The sequence below is a fragment of the Tachyglossus aculeatus genome, unplaced genomic scaffold, assembly GCF_015852505.1.
Source record: "Tachyglossus aculeatus isolate mTacAcu1 unplaced genomic scaffold, mTacAcu1.pri scaffold_97_arrow_ctg1, whole genome shotgun sequence".
Taxonomy (NCBI): Eukaryota; Metazoa; Chordata; class Mammalia; order Monotremata; family Tachyglossidae; genus Tachyglossus; species Tachyglossus aculeatus.
In genome coordinates this window covers 2,276,525-2,295,508 of record NW_024045100.1, presented here as the reverse complement: position 1 = coordinate 2,295,508, position 18,984 = coordinate 2,276,525, and the positions used below count along the sequence as shown (strand labels likewise).

The window sequence follows — 18,984 nt, the reverse complement described above, 5'->3', positions numbered from 1 at the left end:
TTGCGGATTACGGCAGGAGAGAGGTTGTTCTGGAGAAAGTATATCCATGGAGTCGCTATGAATAGGAAATGACTCGACAGCACTTAATAATAAGCACTTGGGAAATACAATAGAAGAATAAGACTTGGGACCTATCCACAAGGAGTTTCCACTCTAATGGGAAAGACCTATCTGGGAGTAGCCAGACAGAGAAATAACAATGCCTTAAATAGATCCATTCCCATCCCTGTCTTTGTTTGCATCCCCTCTCTTTATTTAGATTTTAAGGCCCCTTAGCGGGAACTCTGTATATTTATCCCTAATCTTGTTAGCTGAGATGGTACATACATACATATTTACTACTCTATTTATTTATTTATTTATTTTACTTGTACATATCTATCCTATTTATTTTATTTTGTTAGTATGTTTGGTTTTGTTCTCTGTCTCCCCCTTTTAGACTGTGAGCCCACTGTTGGGTAGGGACTGTCTCTATATGTTGCCAATTTGTACTTCTCTAGCGCTTAGTACAGTGCTCTGCACATAGTAAGCGCTCAATAAATACGATTGATGATGATGATGATGATGATAATTAAAACAGAGGGCTCATTACAAGTGCCTGGTTGGGACCTGCCTTGGAGTCACACAACAGTTTGGAGAGTTAAAAATCTCAGCTGGAGATGGGCTCAGGGGTTAAGTTTGGTGATGGAGCCTGGTTTGGGATGTTTCTTGCTTTCCTAACACACCTCAGAGAAAGGGTGAGTTGATGAAACAAAAATTTGTAAACTGGCAAGCAGAAAGTAGAAGAGCCACCCGTTTCTTGAGATAATTTCCTTGTCACTGAGTGCTGCCAAGCAAGGGGACTAAGGAATCTCCAGACAAAAACTTGTCATGACTAAGTCATTTAATAACAATAAATAAGTGCGGTAGTTGTTAAGCGCTTACCATGTGCCAGGCACTGTATTAAGCGCTGGGGCGGATACAAGCAAATAGGGTTGGAAGCAGTCCCTCTCCCACATGGGGCTCCCAGTCTCAATCCCCATTTTACAGATGAGGTAACCGAAGCACAGAGAAGTGAAGCGACTTGCTCAAGATCACGCAGTAAACAAGTAGCAGAACCGGGATTAGTACCCACAACCTTCTGATTCCCAGGCCTGTGCTCTATCCACTGTGCCATGCTGCTTTGAGTTTGCAGCTGTGCACATTATTCCAGGAAATGACTAACTTTTCCACTTTCCAAACTCTAAATTGAGGTTGGCTGAAAAATAAAGTTTTTGTCACCTGCAAAACTGCATGATTCATCATCATCATCATCATCATCATCATTATCAATGTATTTATTCATTGCAGAACTCCAAGAAGAAGAAAATGGTTTAAATACCATTGTGGGACCTGGTTTGGGGTGGGAGTTTTGGGGAGTGACAGGTATGGGGTGGAAAGTATAGGACAAAACACTTGAAACAACTACAGCTATAGCAAGACAAATGATTTTAGCCCTCCAGGAGTTTATCTTCAAAGTTTTTGCTCATTGGCTGGAAGAATGGTCCCAAATCAATCGCTGAGGGCAGAGCATGGAAAATAATAATAGTAATTGTAGCATTTGTTATGTGCTTCCTGCGTCGCCCTGACTTGCTCCGTTTATTCATCCCCCCTCCCAGCCCCACAGCACTTATGTCCGTATCTGTCATTTTATTTATTTATATGAATGTCTGTCTCCCCCTCTAGACTGTAAGCTCGTAGTGAACAGGAAATGTTCCTGTTATATTGTTATAGCATATCCTCCCAAGCACTCAGTACAGTGCTCTGCACTTAGTAAGCGCTCAATAAACATGATTGACTGACTATCTGCTAAGCGCTATACTGTGCCCTGGGGGGGGATAGAAAATAATCAGGTCAGACATCATCCCTGTCCCACATGGGGCTGCCAGTCTTAGTAGAAGGGTGAACAGGTATTGAATTTCCCTTTTGTAAAGAAGAAACCTGAGGCACAGAGAAGTTGTGACTTGCCTAAGACGACATAGCAGGCAAGTAACAGGGATGGGATTGGAACCCAGGTCCTCTGGCTACCCAGCCTGTGCTCTTTTCGTTAGTCCACGCTGCTCCTCAAAATTAAATAATTTGGGAGCAAACAATAGAGGTAAAAGACAAGCTCCCTGTCTTCATGGAACTTTCCTTCTAGCAAAAGCAATCATTATTGCTATTGTTATTAATTATAATATTAATGCTAATATTTGTTGAGTGCTTACTATGTGCCAAGCACTGTGCTAAGCACTGGAGCAGATACAATCCATCAGTGGTATTAATCGAGTGCTTACTATGTGCACAGCACTGTACTAAGCGCTTGGGGTAGAGTTGGTGGACACATTCCCTGCCCTCAAGGAGCTTCCAGTCTAGATCATATCAGCACTGATGAATAATAATAATGATGATGTTACTTGTTAAGCGCTTACTCTGTGCCAGGCACTGTACTAAGCGCTGGAATGGATACAAGCAAATTGGGTTGTGCACAGTGCCTTGTCCCACGTGGGGCTCCACAGTCTCATTCCCCATTTTGCAGATGAGGGAACTGAGGCCTAGAGAAGTGAAGTGACTTTCCCAAGGTCACATAGCAGACAAGTGGTGGAGCCAGGATGAGAACCCATGACCTTCCGACTCCCGGACTCGTGCTCTATCCATTAGGCACACTGCTCACTTCAGCCCTCCTTTCTACAGTGCCCAAAGACTCCGAAGCACCAGCTAGCATTTGTTGACCTTGTTTTTTGTCATCTAATGTTACAATACTATTAATCATACAGCTCCTGGATGAAATCTATCTTTGTTGGCAAAATGCCTCTCTCCTAACGTCATGGTACTTTTCTGAAATTGGATTAAAGCTGCTTCTTTGATGTAATAACTCCCAGGAAGGTAGGGGTGGCTCAAGTGTTCAGCTTAAGAGCTGTCTTGATCACCTCTGCTGAGAGCTGAAAAATTTCATTTGCGTTCATTTTTAGCTCCGTCCACGAACCAGACTGCAGTGGGTAGGGATATCAAATTCAAAGCTCCAGCTGCAACAAAAGCTCCAGGCAGGTTTGCACAAAACCAAGGTAGATTCTTCAAATTCCAAATACTAATAACCCTGTCAATATAATTATATATTTGGGTCAGCTATTTCCATCTCCTGTCAACATTACTCTTTCCAGATAATAGAAACGACTTTCTGCTATTTCAGTCTAATGTTAAATCAGCCTCTGCCAGGAACCAAATCAAGACAAATTCACAGGATGTTTCTTTTAAAGGTCCAGGCCTACAGGTTTACAAAATAAAGAGCAGAGTCTGAACTGTTTGAAGCTCAGCTTTGGTAGGTACATAGAAGATTTGGGCTATGGAAGGTTTATTGAGGACAGGCTTTGATAATCAATCCATGGCATTTATTGAGCACTTACTACTAATGATAATCATAATTCTGGTATTTGTTAAGAGCTTACCGTTTGCCAGGCACTGTACTAAACGCTGGGGTGGATACAAGCAAATCGATTTGGACACAGTCCCTGGCCCGCATGGGCTCATGGTCTTAATCCCCATTTTACAGCTGAGGTAACTGAGACCCAGAGGAGCAAAGTGACTATGTACAGAGCATTGTACTAAGGGCTTGGAAGGGTATAATACAGCAGAATTAGTGGGAATGTTCCCTGCCTATAAAAAGCTTACAGTCTGGAGGGGGAGACAAACATTAATAAAAATAAATAATTTGTAATATATCATTTGAAGATATATACTTAAGACCTAGGACACAACCCTCATTTCCCTCTTTCATCCTGCCTCCTTCCCTTCTCATCTCTGTTTTCAAAGGGCAGTAGGGAGGTGGACAGGGGGTCTTGGAGCTTTGCATGAATATCCCCTAGATTGTAAACTCTTTGAGAGCAAAGATCACGCCTACTTAACTCTACTGTACTCTCCCTAGGTCTTAATCCAGGCCTCTGTAGGCGCTCGGTAATTACCACTGATTGGTTGATTGACTGATTCCAATCTGTCTCTAGCTATAACAGCTAGAAAATTCATTCATTCATTTATTCAATCATATTTATTGAGTGCTGACTGTGCTCAAAGGACTGCGCTAAGTGCTTGGAAAAGAATTACCTCCACATGGGACTGCCCCGGGATGAATTTTCCTCCTCTCCTCTTACTCACTTTTGAAAATTCGAAGACAGGGTGAGAAGCAGCATGGCCTAGTGGATTGTGCACTGGCCTGGACATCGGAAAGACCTGTGTTCTAAATCTGACTCAGCCACTTGTCTGCTGTATGCCCTTGAGCAAGTCACTTTACTTCTCTGTGTCTGTTACCTCAACACCATGCCAACCTCGTTCACTTCAAGTTTATCCTTTCCTGCCTTAACTCAGCCCTCTCTTCTGCCAGACAAAACTATTTCTCCTCCCTTATTGACACCCATGCCCATCACCCCCGCCAGCTCTTCCGTACATTCAACTCCCTTCTCAGGCCCCCGGTTCCTCCCCCTCCTCCTTCCCTCACCCCCAACGATCTAGCCTCCTACTTCATTAACAAAATTAAATCCATCAGGTCCGACCTCCCCAAAGTTTCTTCCCCCCCTTCTCCAACCCCCCGGCTCTCAACACTCTCTGCTACTCTCCCATCCTTCCCAGCAGTATCCTCAGAGGAGCTCTCCTCCCTCCTCTCAAGTGCTACTCCGGCCACCTGTGCTTCTGACCCCATTCCCTCTCATCTCATGAAATCTCTCGCTCCATCCCTTCTCCCCTCCTTAACTTCCATCTTCAACCGCTCACTCTCCACTGGTTCCTTCCCCTCTGCCTTCAAACATGCCCATGTCTCTCCCATCCTAAAAAACCCTCTCTTGACCCCACCTCACCTTCTAGTTATCGCCCCATATCCCTCCTACCATTCCTTTCCAAACTCCTTGAACGAGTTGTCTACACTCGCTGCCTAGAATTCCTCAACAACACCTCTCTCCTCGACCCCCTCCAGTCTGGCTTCCGTCCCCTACATTCCACAGAAACTGCCCTCTCAAAGGTCACCAATGACCTCCTGCTTGCCAAAACCAACGGCTCATACTCTGTCCTAATCCTCCTCGACCTCTCAGCTGCCTTTGACACTGTGGACCACCCCTTCTCCTCAACACACTATCTGACCTTGACTTCACAGACTCTGTCCTCTCCTGGTTCTCCTCTTACCTCTCAGTCTTTCTTTCTCAGTCTCTTTTGCAGGCTCCTCCTCCCCCTCCCATCCTCTTACTGTGGGGGTTCCCCAAGGTTCAGTGCTTGGTCCCCTTCTGTTCTCGATCTACATGCACTCCCTTGGTGACCTCATTTGCTCCCACGGCTTCAACTATCATCTCTACGCTGATGACACCCAGATCTACATCTCTGCCCCTGCTCTCTCCCCCTCTCTCCAGGCTCGCCTCTCCTCCTGCCTTCAGGACATCTCCATTTGGATGTCTGCCCACCACCTAAAGCTCAACATGTCGAAGACTGAACTCCTTGTCTTCCCTCCCAAACCTTGCCCTCTCCCTGACTTTCCCATCTCTGTTGACGGCACTACCATCCTTCCCATCTCACAAGCCCGCAACCTTGGTGTCATCCTCGACTCCGCTCTCTCATTCACTCCTCACATCCAAGCCGTCACCAAAACCTGCCGGTCTCAGCTCCACAACATTGCCAAGATCCGCCCCTTCCTCTCCATCCCAACCGCTACCCTGCTCATTCAAGCTCTCATCCTATCCCGTCTGGACTACTGCATCAGCCTTCTCTCTGATCTCCCATCCTCGTGTCTCTCTCCACTTCAATCCATACTTCATGCTGCTGCCCGGATTATCTTTGTCCAGAAACGCTCTGGGCATATTACTCCCCTCCTCAAAAATCTCCAGTGGCTACCAATCAATCTGTGCATCAGGAAGAAACTCCTCACCCTGGGCATCAAGGCTCACCATCACCTCGCCCCCTCCTACCTCACCTCCCTTCTCTCCTACTCCAGCCCAGCCCGCACCCTCCGCTCCTCTGCCGCTAATCTCCTCACCGTACCTCGTTCTCGCCTGTCCCGCCATCGACCCCCGGCCCACGTCATCCCCCGGGCCTGGAATGCCCTCCCTCTGCCCATCCGCCAAGCTAGCTGTCTTCCTCCCTTCAAGGCCCTGCTGAGAGCTCAACTTCTCCAGGAGGCCTTCCCAGACTGAGCCCCTTCCTTCCTCTCCCCCTCGTCCCCCTCTCCAACCCCCCATCTTACCTCCTTCCCTTCCCTACAGCACCTTTATATATGTATATATGTTTGTACATATTTATTACTCTATTTATTTATTTATTTATTTATTTTATTTGTACATATCTATTCTATTTATTTTATTTTGTTAGTATGTTTGGTTTTGTTCTCTGTCTCCCCCGTTTAGACTGTGAGCCCACTGTTGGGTAGGGACTGTCTCCATATGTTGGCAATTTGTACTTCCCAAGCTCTTAGTACAGTGCTCTGCACATAGTAAGCGCTCAATAAATGCGATTGATGATGATGATGATGATCTGTAAAAAATGGGGATTAAGAGTGTGAGCTCCATGTGGGACATGGACTTTGTCCAATCTGATTACTTTGTATCTACCCCAGCACTTAGAATAATGATTGCCGTATAGTAAACACTTAACAAATACCATTAAAAAAGAACACAGGATCTCACCATGTGTGCAAAATGGATACAGTTCCTGCTTTGAACTCCGCATATAGTGAATTCTAATGTGGCCTAGTGGAAAGAATGTGGGCCTGGGAGACGAGAGAAAAGAATTCTAATCTCATCTCTGCCACTAGCCTGCTGTATGACCTTAGTCAAGTCGTTTACCCTCTCTGGGCCTTTTTTCTCATCTAAAAAATAGGGATAAAGTGCTTGCTCTCCCTGTTTCTTAGACCAGGAGCCCCTTGTAGAACCAGGCCTGTATTTTATCCGATTATCTCCTACCTGACCTAGTTTTTTTGCATAGTGTTTGGCACATAGCAAGGACTTAATAAACACCATCGTTAACTGAATTTCACTTTATAAAGCAAAAATCTCCCATGCTGGGATTCTAAGTGCGTCTTAAACCAGGAATGCTGGCATTGATTTCTTGAAAAGGGAAAAAATGTCCACCCATGGCTCATCTAGCATCAACAGCATACTGCTTTTTTATGGCATTTGTTAAGTGCTCATTATGTGCCAGGCACTGTACTAAGCACTGGGATAGATACAAGATCATCAGGTTGGATACAGTCCCTGTCCCATGTGGGGTTCATAGTCATAATCCCCATTTTACAGGTGAGGTAACTGAGGCCCAGAGAAGTTAAGTGACATGCCCCAGGTCACCCAGCAGACAAGTAGAAGAGCTGGGATTAGTACCCGGGTCCTTCTGATTCCCAGGCCCGTGCTCTTTCCAGCAGGCCATGCTGCTTCTCATAAACTGCTTCTGAGGGTATTCCCAATTTTTCTTTTCCATCACTTATCTATGAATCAAATTTCCAAGGTATTTAAACGTGGGACTTGGAAATTGTGTTTAGAGTGGAATGATGCCCAAAGAGCAATGCCAACTACTGTGTATTTATCTCTAACCCTGTTAGCTGGGATTGTAATTAAAGCAGAGGGCTCATTACCAACCTATGGTTATACCTTGCTTCACATTATAGTTGGAAGGTTCAAGTCTTTTGGGTGGGTGAAGGACTCATGAGGAAAGCTTGACACCCGAAGAGACTTTTCTGAAAGCCACAGGGAGAAACTCAAAATAAAAAAAAAAACCCTAAGATTTCTCAACTCCTCTGAACCAGAAATATCAATAATAATTATAATAATAATGGCATCTGTTAAGCATTTACTATGTGCAAAGCACTGTTCTAAGGCCCACCCATGTTCCTGTCCCGGGAAATCATTTTCAGGTCCTCAGTGAGAAGCTTGTTGTGTGTAGGAAATGTGTCTGTTATTGTTCTATCCAGCGCTTAGAACAGTGCTTCGCACATAGTAACTGCTTAACAAATGCCATTATTATTATTATTTTACCCTTCCAAGTGCTTAGTACAGTATTTTGCACATGGTAAGCAATCAATAAATATGACTGAATAATAATTAATAATAACACTGATGGTACAGAGAAGCAGCATGGCTCAGTGGAAAGAACACAGGCTTGGGAGTCAGAGGTCATGGGTTCGAGTCCCGACTCTGCCCACTTATCAGCTGTGTGACCTTGGGTAAGTCACTTAACTTCTCTGTGCCTCAGTTCCCTCATCTGTAAAATGGGGATTAAGACTGTGAGCCCCACATGGGACAACTTGATCACCTTATATCCCCCCCCAGTGCTTAGAACAGTGCTTTGCACATAGTAAGCACTTAACGCATACCATCATTATTTGTTAAGCGCTTAACTATGTGCCAGGAACTGTACTAAGCGCTGGGGTGGATACAAGCAGATCAGGTTGGACACAGTCCCTGTCCCACGTGGGGCACACAGTCTCAATCCCCATTTTCCAGATGAGGTAACTGAGGCCCAGAGAAGACAAGTGACTTGCCCAAGGTCACCCAGCAGACAAACGGCGGAGCTGGGATTAGAACCCATGACCTTCTGGCTCCCAGGCCCGAGCCCTATCCACTATGCCATGCTGCTTCTCTGAACTGAGTGAATTGAGTGAATGATTATGAGCAAGAAGTGGGTCTAGAAGCCAACTGAAGTTCTCAGGAGCTTCCCTCCCAATGCAGACTCCCTCAGTTTTGGGTTCCAGATTAAGAATTAAAATAAGAATAATCTCCAGTGGCTACCAATCAACCTACGCATCAGGCAGAAACTCCTCACCCTCGGCTTCAAGGCTGTCCATCACCTCACCTCCTCCTACCTCACCTCCCTTCTCTCCTTCTACAGCCCAGCCCACACCCTCCACTCCTCTGCCGCTAATCTCCTCACCGTGCCTCGTTCTTGCCTGTCCCGCCGTCGATCCCCGGCCCACGTCATCCCCCTGGCCTGGAATGCCCTCCCTCTGCCCATCCGCCAAGCTAGCTCTCTTCCTCCCTTCAAGGCCCTACTGAGAGCTCACCTCCTCCAGGAGGCCTTCCCAGACTGAGCCCCCTCCTTACTCTCCCCCTCCCTCCATCCTCCCCACCTTATCTCCTTCCCTTCCCCACAGCACCTGTATATATGTATATATGTTTGTACACATTTATTACTCTATTTATTTATTTATTCTACTAGTACATATCTATTCTATTTATTTTATTTTGTTAACATGTTTTGTTTTGTTCTCTGTCTTCCCCTTCTAGACTGTGAGCCCACTATTGGGTAGGAACCGTCTCTATATGTTGGCAACTTGTACTTCCCAAGCGCTTAGTACAGTGCTCTGCACACGGTAAGCACTCAATAAATACAACTGATTGATTGATTGATTGATCCCCTTTATTTTCATTAGCATACTCTTTCCCTTATGTAAATGAAGATCAGAAGAGCACACTGTGGTTTTTGCATCACAGTTTTCCGTGGGCTCATTCCAGGTGGGCTCATCCTCTGTGGACTCATCAGCATTCATTTGTTCATTCAGTCACATTTATTGAGTGCTTACTGTGTGCAGAGCACTGTACTAAGCGCTTGGGAAGTAAACATCGGCAACATATAGAGACGGTCCCTACCCAACAACGGCATCAGCAGCAGCATGCAGCATGCAGCAGCATGGCCTAGTGGATAGAGCCCAGGCCCGGGAGTCAGAAGGTTGTGGGTTCTAATTCTGGCTCTGCCACTTGTCTGCTGTGTGATCTTGGGCAACTCTCTTCACTTCTCCGGGCTTTGGTCACCTCATCTGTGAAATGGGGACTGAGACTCTGAGCCCTACATGGGAAAGGGAGTGTGTCCAACCCGATTTGCTTGTATCCACCCCTACACTTAGTACAGTGCCTGACACACGGTAAGCACTTAACAAATACCACAAATATTATTATTATTATTATCTTCCATGGGCTTGCTCTTCAAGAGCTTGGTCCCTGATAGCTAGGTTATACATCCGTGCTATAGACTGGCAGACCCAGCGAAACGGGAGCTCAGTGACTTAACTGCGGCCACACAACGGCCCATTGTAGCCTCAGGACTCCATTTTCATCAAGACCCTGCCTCTCCTCCTTGCAAAAATAAACCTTTTTGACAGATGGCTATTTATGAGCTCACTACAGGTAGGGTCAGAGACATTAAAGGGTCTTGAAGCATTGCAGCTTAGTGGACATCGAAAGTCGGAGAAAAGTTTCCAACAGCCAAATTGGCTGAACAGCAAATAAGCACATCTTGATCCTGTAGGTCTGCACTTAGGGGAAGTCCAGCCCTTTGGTTTTGATTTTCCCCTACACCCATTTTGTCTCATCTCTCTTTTTGAGAAGCAGCATAGTTTAGTGGATAAAGCACAGGCCTAGGAGTCGGAAAGCCCTGAGTTCTAATCCTAGCTCTGCTACATGCCCGCTGTGTGATCTTGGGCAAGTCACTTCACTCAATCAATCAATCAATCAATCAATTGTATTTATTGAGCGCTTACTGTGTGCAGAGCACTGTACTAAGTGCTTGGGAAGTACAAGTCGGCAACACATAGAGACAGTCCCTACCCAACAGTGGGCTCACAGTCTAGAAGGGGGAGACAGAGAACAAAACCAAACATACTAACAAAATAAAATAAATAGAATAGATATGTACAAGTAAGATAATTGGCAGAGCCGGGATTTGAACCCATGACCTCTGACTCCAAAGCCTGGGCTCTTTTCCACTGAGCCACGCTGCTTCTCTGTGCAATGGCACAGAGACAGTGAGATAGCAGCCGCGAGTTGCCTCGACTTCTCTCCCCATCCCAGAGCCACCAGGACCCCCGACACTTCCCCTCCCGTGGGGCTCCCGTTACCCCCGTTTCTCCATCTCAGGGACCACTGCCTTCACCAGCAGAGCTGTGGCTTTCACTCCTCTGGGCCTCAGTTACCTCAGATTCTATTTCCTAGATCTACAGGTGATTTGCTGGTTGGGTAACCCTGGCTCGTTGCCATTTTGTCTTTGTACCTCAGTTTCCTCCTCTGTAAAATGGGAATAATTATAACTGTCTCCTGCCTCCCAAGGATGTTGTAAGGATTATGGATATGATGATCTGAAAAGCACATGGAAAGAGGTGCTGTGTAAATAGAAGGTATTATTAACCCCTCCCCCCTGAATAATAGCCATGGTTTCAAATTATAGTTTCCAGGGGATCGGGTAGATGTAATGAATGCTTCATCCCATCTTTGTTGGCGTAGTCCATTGTGAGGTGGGTAAAGGGTTTGGAAATTACAAAACCCTGCAAACGAAGCCAAGAGAGTACGTTTGCCTCACTGCTGCCCATGAATTTCAGGAGGAGATGATATGTAGTTGTTTGTACCCTCTAACTCTCAGCACTTATTTTCTTTCTTTTGCAACCAGCAGATAAGATGTCTAAATTCCCTCTCGCTCTGTTCTTTCCTGCTCACTGGTGCTAGCGCAGGTATTGTTCACTTCTCCTTCCCTCTACTGTCTGTAAATTATTGCTCTTCCCCTCTAGATAGCAAGCTCATTGAGGGCAGGGACTGTGGCCACTAGCTCTGTTGCAATCTCCTAAATACTTAGTACAGTAGGCGCTCAATGAATAATATTGATTGATACATTAGACTGATAATACCTTCCAATTAAACTGTTCTGATCCTTAATTTTTGATGGATTCTCTACCTAGAACTGTAGAAGAATGCATAAATAGTTGTGGGCAGAGATTGTGTCAATTTATTCTTATATTGTACTCTTCCAAGAGCTTAGTTCAGTGCTCTGCACCCAGTAAGTGTCCAATAAATACGACTGACTGAATGAATAAATAAATGTCTCGTTATTTGGGTTTCCCTTGGAGAAACTAGTCAACTGGCAGGCTGTTGTGAGCAGCTGTTTGTGCTCACTTTGAATGCTTGGATTCCTGTGTTCAGTCAATCAATCAATGACATTTATTGAGTACTTACTGTGTGCAGAGCACTGTATTGAGCACTTGGGAGAGTACACTAGAGTTGGTAGACACAACCCCTGCCCACTATGAGCTTACAGTCTAGAGCTCTGGTAGGAGCTTGCTCAGAACCTGTAGGTCTGGGTCCCAGTAGCATTCTGGGACTTGCAGTTCAGATGCCTCAGTCAGTCAATCAATCAATCAATCATTGGTATTTATTGGGGAAGCAGTGTGGCTCAGTGGAAAGTGCATGGGCTTGGGAGTCAGAGATTATGGGTTCTAATCCCAGCTCTGCCACTTGTCAGCTGTGTGACTTTGAGCAAGTAACTTAACTTCTCTGAGCCTCAGTTACCTCATCTGTAAAATGGGGATTAAGACTGTGAGCCCCATGTGGGACAACCTGATCACTCTGTATCCTCCCCAGTGCTTAGAACAGTGCTTTGCACATAGTAAGTGCTTAACAAATGCCATCATTATTATTACTATGGGCAGAGCACTGAACTAAGCACTTGGGAGAGTACACTACAATAGAGTTGGTAGACCTGATCCCTGCCCACAAGGATCTTACAATCTAGAGAGGGAGGTGGACATTAAAATAAATTGCAAATAGGAGGAATGGCAGAGCATACAGATATGGAAATAGGTGCCATGTGGTTGTGGATGGCGCGAATAGCAAGTGCTTAAAGGGCACAGCTCTAAGTGCATTGACAACACAGGAGAAAGGGCAAATTGGAGAAATGAGAGTGTAGTTAGGGGGGCTGAGAGGATTTAACTCCCAGAACCTTCCTCTTTCATAATTCAGGTGGATATTTGCCTGATTTTATACCAGACTCTCCCATTTTCAGCTTGTCGGCTCCCTGCCTGGTGCGGATATGGCACTGGACACCTTTATGTCTGCTATTTTAATTACTCTAGATGCTAAGCTCATTGTAGGCAGGTAATGTGTCTGTTTATTTTTGTATTGTACTCTTCCAACTGCTTAGTACAGTGACCTGCACACGGTAAGTGCTCAATAAATGTGACTGAATGAATATTGAACATCCAGCCTTCTGACATCTTGCCTTCTGCTGCCAAGTCCCATGGTTTCCAAGCTACGTACTAGATGAAGGGCCCTGGGAGGGGAATGCCACACAGTTCTGGAGCAAGGTGGGGTCCGGGGACCACCTTAATTATTAATCATTATTATGGTATTTGTTAAGTGCTTACTATGTTTGAGGCACTGTACTAAGCACTGGAGTGGATACAAGTAAATTGGGTTGAACACAGTCCCTGTCCCCATCCCATGTGGGGCTCACAGTCTTAATCCCCATTTTACAGATGAGGTAACTGAGGCCCAGAGAAGTGGTGACTTGTCTAAGGTCACACAGCTGATAAAGGGGCAGAGCCGGAATTAACCCTAACTCTGTAAGTTCTTCAAACTTCCACAGAGGACCCTTTTGTGCGGAACCTAACACACTTAGTACTGTGCTCTGCATACAGTAAGTGCTTAATAAATATGATTGCATGAAATGAACGAATGAATTACATCCCTAACATTTTGCAATGTTCTGGGTATGTCACAGGGCCGGCAAAGAAAAATCTGGGTTTCTTCAGCCTGACTGCTCCCAAGAGAGAAGAGGAAAGTGCAGGCTTGAACTGTCATCTGAGGTCCCTGTTAATTAATTCTAGTACTTATTATGCACTTGCTATGTGCCAAGCACTGTGCTAGGCACTAGGGGTAGGAGCTAGGCACTAGGGGTAGGTGCCAGGCAATAAGGTCTACCCAGTGATTTGCTAAGTTGGTTTTGTGAACTTCTACATAGAACCTTAGGGAAGCATGGCTCAGTGGAAAGAGCACGAGCTTGGGAGTCAGAGGTCATGGGTTCTAATCACAGCTCCACCACTTGTTGGCTGTGTGACTTTGGGCAAGTCACTTAACTTATCTGTGCCTCAGTTACCTCATATGGAAAATGGGGATTAAGACTGTGAACCCCCCACCCCCGTGGGACAACCTGATCACCTTGTATCCCCCCAGGGCTTAGAACAGTGCTTTGCACATAGTAAGTGCTGAACAAATACCAAAAAAAGAGAATGTGGCAAAGACAAAGGCAGCGTGAAAAGCAGAGTTAATTTGCCTAAGCCCATTGGGAACCTAAACCCCTTCCCCTCTCCTTCTGTCCCTGCCCGCGTTTGCCTCCCAAATGCCAACCCATAACCTCCTTTCCTTCAGGGAGTTCTTCAACACCTAAAGACGCTGCCTGCCAGGAGAGCAGGGAATAGGGAATGTGTCTACCAACTCTGTTGTATTTTACTCTCCCAAGCACTTAGTACAGTGCTCTGCATACAGCAAGCGCTTAATAAATACCATAGATTGACTAGAGAGAGTGGGCTGGGCAGTGAACTGGGAAACATTGACTTAATCAGTGACTTTCATTGAGTGCTTACTGTGTGCAGAGCACTGTACTGAATGCTTGGGAGAGGACAATATAGAAGAGTTGGTAGATGTGTTCCCTGCCTACAAGGAGCTTACAGTCTAGAGGGAGAGTATGGAGAGTGCTAGGTATTCTGCATCTAATCCATGGGGCAACTTGGGGCCATTTTAGTGATTGTTATTATGGCATTGTTAGACACTTTGTGCCAGGCACTGTATTAAGCGCCGGGGTAGATACAAGCTGCTTGTTTGCTCTTGGCAGTTCCTGGGAGAAATAATGATTGAAAATGATTGAAAACCTTTCATCCAATAGTATTTACTGAGCACCTACGGGAAAAGGGAGCAGTAAGAGTAAATGGCACTGTCCTTGACCTCAAGAAGCTAACCATTTTATGAGACAAGGAGGTCGAAGAAAAAGCAGCACCAGGAATCCCATGGAACAAACATGACCGTTTTTGTGTGTGCACCGTTAGGTTGTGACTCTGGGTTCCATGTTGGCCTTTTTTCTTTTTTTTTAAAGTGGTATTTGTTAAGCGCTTACTATGTGCCAGCCACTGTACTAAGGTCTGGGGTAGGGACAAGCAAATTAGGTTGAACACAGTCCACGTCCCACATGAGGCTGACAGTCTTAAGCCCCATTTTACAGAGGAGGTAGCTGAGGCCCAGAAAAGTGAAGTGACTTGCCCAAGGTCACACAGCAGATAAGTGGTGGAGCCAGGATTAGAACCCTGGTCCCCTGGCTGTCAGGTCCAGGAACTTTTCACAATGTCATGCTGCTTCTCCAGTTGTCCTGCTGACACACTCTGTTCCCCTGGATTTTATCAAAACCTATCGCTACCCCTCGGCCTCCTCTACAAGCCACAGAAAACTTGGACCAACATTTGGAAACGCATGTGCTACTTGCTCTAACCAGTCGTAGGAGGATTAATAACATACACAAAAGGAGAGGTACTTAAAACCTTAGAATATCAGAATCTTAACAACCTTTGTCAGCCAAATTATTTGCAGATCAAAGGAGTCCAAACCCATTTCGCACACCAAATGCCTTTTAATAAGTACCTGCTTCAAGAATGTTCTTAAAACATTCCAGAATTGTGTTGAACAATTGCTTTCTTGAGTCATTTGACTTTAAAATTGATCTTCAGCTCTGAGAGGCCCCTGTTCTGATATGGAGGAAGGCAGTTCTATGTCGGAACAGCAAGGATTGAGGGCTTAGCAGAGTGGAGTTTGCACTTGAGTGGGAGAGAAGTGTTGAGTGGGGGAACAGAACTGAGTGACTAACAGAGGCTGATAGCTGAAAAACCACCAAAACAATGAATTTGGTAGCTGAATTGGCAGTGTGCAGGTTCCTGTATTAATGCTTCCAGAGGGTCAGAGAAGGAAGCAGAGGTCCTGTCCTTTGGAGTCAGGGAGTGGTCAGAAACAAAAGACCCCATTCTCATTCACCTCCAACCTGGGTCTCAGTTTCCAGGGCTTCAAAGGGAACTAGCATATGTACATGAAAAACCTGCAGGGCTGGGAAGGACTCTAAGGGAATCTAAATGGGTGAATTTCTCTTACAGCTGGCCAGCTTCCTGAGCTAAGGAGTTTTATCTCAATGTTTTCCCTAGGTGTTTGCTAGAAACTGTCAACTAGGGCCTGATGAGCAGGAGGTAATAGCTGAGGCCTAGTCACTAGTCTAGGAGGAGAGTGTCCATGTTTCTACCATGTTTCTACCATGTTTCTTAGAGAAGCAGCATGGCTCAGTGGAAAGAGCCCGGGCTTTGGAGTCAGAGGACATGGGTTTGAATCCCAGCTCCACCACGTCTGCTGTGTGACATTGGGCAAGTTACTTAACTTCTCTGGGCCTCAGTTACCTCATCTGGAAAATGGGGATTAAGATTGTGAGCCCCCTGTGGGACAACCTGATCACCTTGTGACCTCCCCAGCGCTTAGAACAGTGCTTTGCACATAGTAAGCACTTAATAAATGCCATTATTATTATTATTATTACTATTATTATTATTACCAGGAGATGATGGAGGTCCTGAAGAAAGGTGTCAATGGGAAATGAAATGACTACTGAAGGCAATCTGCATTCATTCATTCGATGGCATTTGAATGGCGCTCTCCTCAGAAACCCCCAACAATCTGTTTTTATCGAGTCAAAACTTGACAGTTGGTTTAGTGAAGCAGCATGGTCTAGTGGTTAGAGCGTGGGCCTAGGAATCAGAAGGATTTATAATCTAATCCCAGCTGCTGTGTGACCTTTATTCATTCAGTCATTCAATCGTATTTATTAAGTGCTTACTGTGTGCAGTGCACTCTACTAAGTGCTTGGAAAGTACAATTCAGCAACAAATAAAGAAAATCCCTACCCAACAACGGGCTCACAGTCTAGAAGGGCAGAGACAGACAATAAAACCAAAAAAACCAAGTAGACAGGCATCAATAGCATCGATATAAATAAATAGAATTATAGATATATGCGCATCATTAATAAAATAGAATAATAAATATGTACATATATACACAAGTGCTGTGGGGCAGGGAGGGGGTAGAACAGAGGGAGGGAGTCAGGGCGATGGGGAGGGAAAGAGGAGCAGAGGAAAAGGGGGGCTCAGTCTGGGAAGGCCTCCTGGAGGAGGTGAGCTTTCAGTAGGGCTTTGAAGGGGGGAGGTCACTTAATTTCTCTTTGCCTCAGTTATCTCATCCGAAAACTGGGGATTAAGACTGTGAACCTCACAGGGAACATGGACTGTGTCCAACCTGATTAGCTTGTATGCACCCCAGTGCTTAGTATTGCCTGGTACAGTGCCTGGGGCATAAAAGCACTTAACAAATACCATGAAAAAAGGGCATTCACTTCTCTCTAGACTGTAAGCTCATTGTGGACAAGGAACTTGTCTACCAATTCTGTTATAGTGTACTCTCCCAAGCACTTGGTACAGTGCTCTGCATACTCATTTATGCTTTAACTGTGAGCCCCACTGGAAGCTCCACGTGGGACAGAGACAGTGTCTGACTTGACTATCTTGTATCTTCCCTGGAGCTTAGTAATAATAATAATAATAATGGCATTTATTAAGTGCTTACTATGTGCAAAGCACTGTTCTAAGCACTGGGGAGGTTACAAGGTGATCAGGTTGTCCCACTGGGGGCTCACCATCTTAATCCCATTTTACAGATGAGGTAACTGAGGCCCAGAGAAGTTGTGACTTGCCCAAAGTCACACAGCTGACAGTTGGCAGAGCCAGGATTTGAACCCATAACCTCTGACTCCAAAGCCCGTGTTCTTTCCACTGATCCACGCTGCTTGCTTGGCACATATTAAACACTTAACAAATACCACAGTTACTATTACTAAGGTCCCTGGCCCTTAGGGAGCTCTCATTTAGCCTTTGTTGTGTTTTCCACACAGTCAGTGTTCAATAAGTGCATTTGATTGGTTGATGGGTGGATTGATTTTGTTCCTGCTTGTTTTCACTCTCCTCTCCCATTACATCTCAGCTTACTGTCTTCATTCCCCTTAATCCAACTATTCCCTGAGACTCTTTCTTACTTCTCCTCACTGCAGCCTATTGTTCAAGCCATTACCCCTACGTGGAACTTCCTCTTCAAAGCTCTTCTATCACATCTGCTCTAGGAAACCTTCCCTGGATAATTTCTAAACTCTCTGCTTTATATTCCCCACCTCCTAAATCAGAGCATTTTTGCAGGTTAAGAACTCACAACCCTCTTTAGCGCTTTTGTCCTTAATATACTCTATTACCTCCTCCTATCTGTATTATATTTTAGTGTCCCCCCTTAGAGAGTAAATTCTCTGAGAGCAGGTTTTCTGCCTACCAATTTTATTATACTCTCCTCCAGCACCTAGTATAGTGCTCTACACAGGTTGGACATACAGTAGATATTATTGATTAAACAATTGATATTCATTGAATGCCTACCATGTGCAAAACACTGTACAAGTATTGGAGAATCAATCAGTTGATCAATCATATTTATTGAGCGTTTACTGTATGGAGAAGAATACGGTAAAGGCTAAATGATTCAAGGGGAGGCAACTTTATGGAAAGTGCACCTGGATTCTAACTGTGGAAAGTGCATCCACCACTTCCCTGCAAGATACTTAAGTTCTCTGGGCCTTAGTTTCCTCATCTCTAAAACGTGGTTTAAATACCTGTTCATCTTCCCCCTTAGAATGTGTACCCCACATGGGGCAGAGACTGTGCATGACCTGATTATCTTGTATCTACCCTAGCCCTCCCCTTTCAGGATGGCACCTGGAGAGTTTCCAGTACTCTACCAGTCTCAGCTATGGGAGGGAGAGTCAAGCAGAGGCCTACCCATTCCATTCCTAGCTTGGGCAGTGGCTAGCAAGTGGAAGGCAATCTGCTACCAGTCAAAACCCACCTGTGCTGGGCAGCAGCTGTATGGGAGAGTCGAGGGTGGAGACTCAAGTTTACTGTGTGGCAGGCCATGGTAAACTACTTCCGTATTTTTTACTAAGGAAACTCCATGAATACACTACCAGAACGATTGCAGATGGAGAGTGGGTCGTTCTGGGAGAGATGTGTCTATGGAGTCACTATGGGTTGGAGACAACTTGACAGCATAAGTCAAGAACCTAGCCCAAACAGTACAGGCATAGTGGATAGAG

General features: G+C 45.3%; 1 non-coding gene across 1 annotated transcript; it reads left to right on the top strand.

The window, feature by feature from the left end:
- Positions 1–18,589: 18,589 nt before the first annotated feature.
- LOC119924396 lies at positions 18,590–18,727 on the top strand. The gene has a single exon (XR_005449117.1). It is a non-coding gene; the product is annotated as a small nucleolar RNA SNORA7 (small nucleolar RNA).
- The last annotated feature ends 257 nt before the right edge of the window (positions 18,728–18,984 follow it).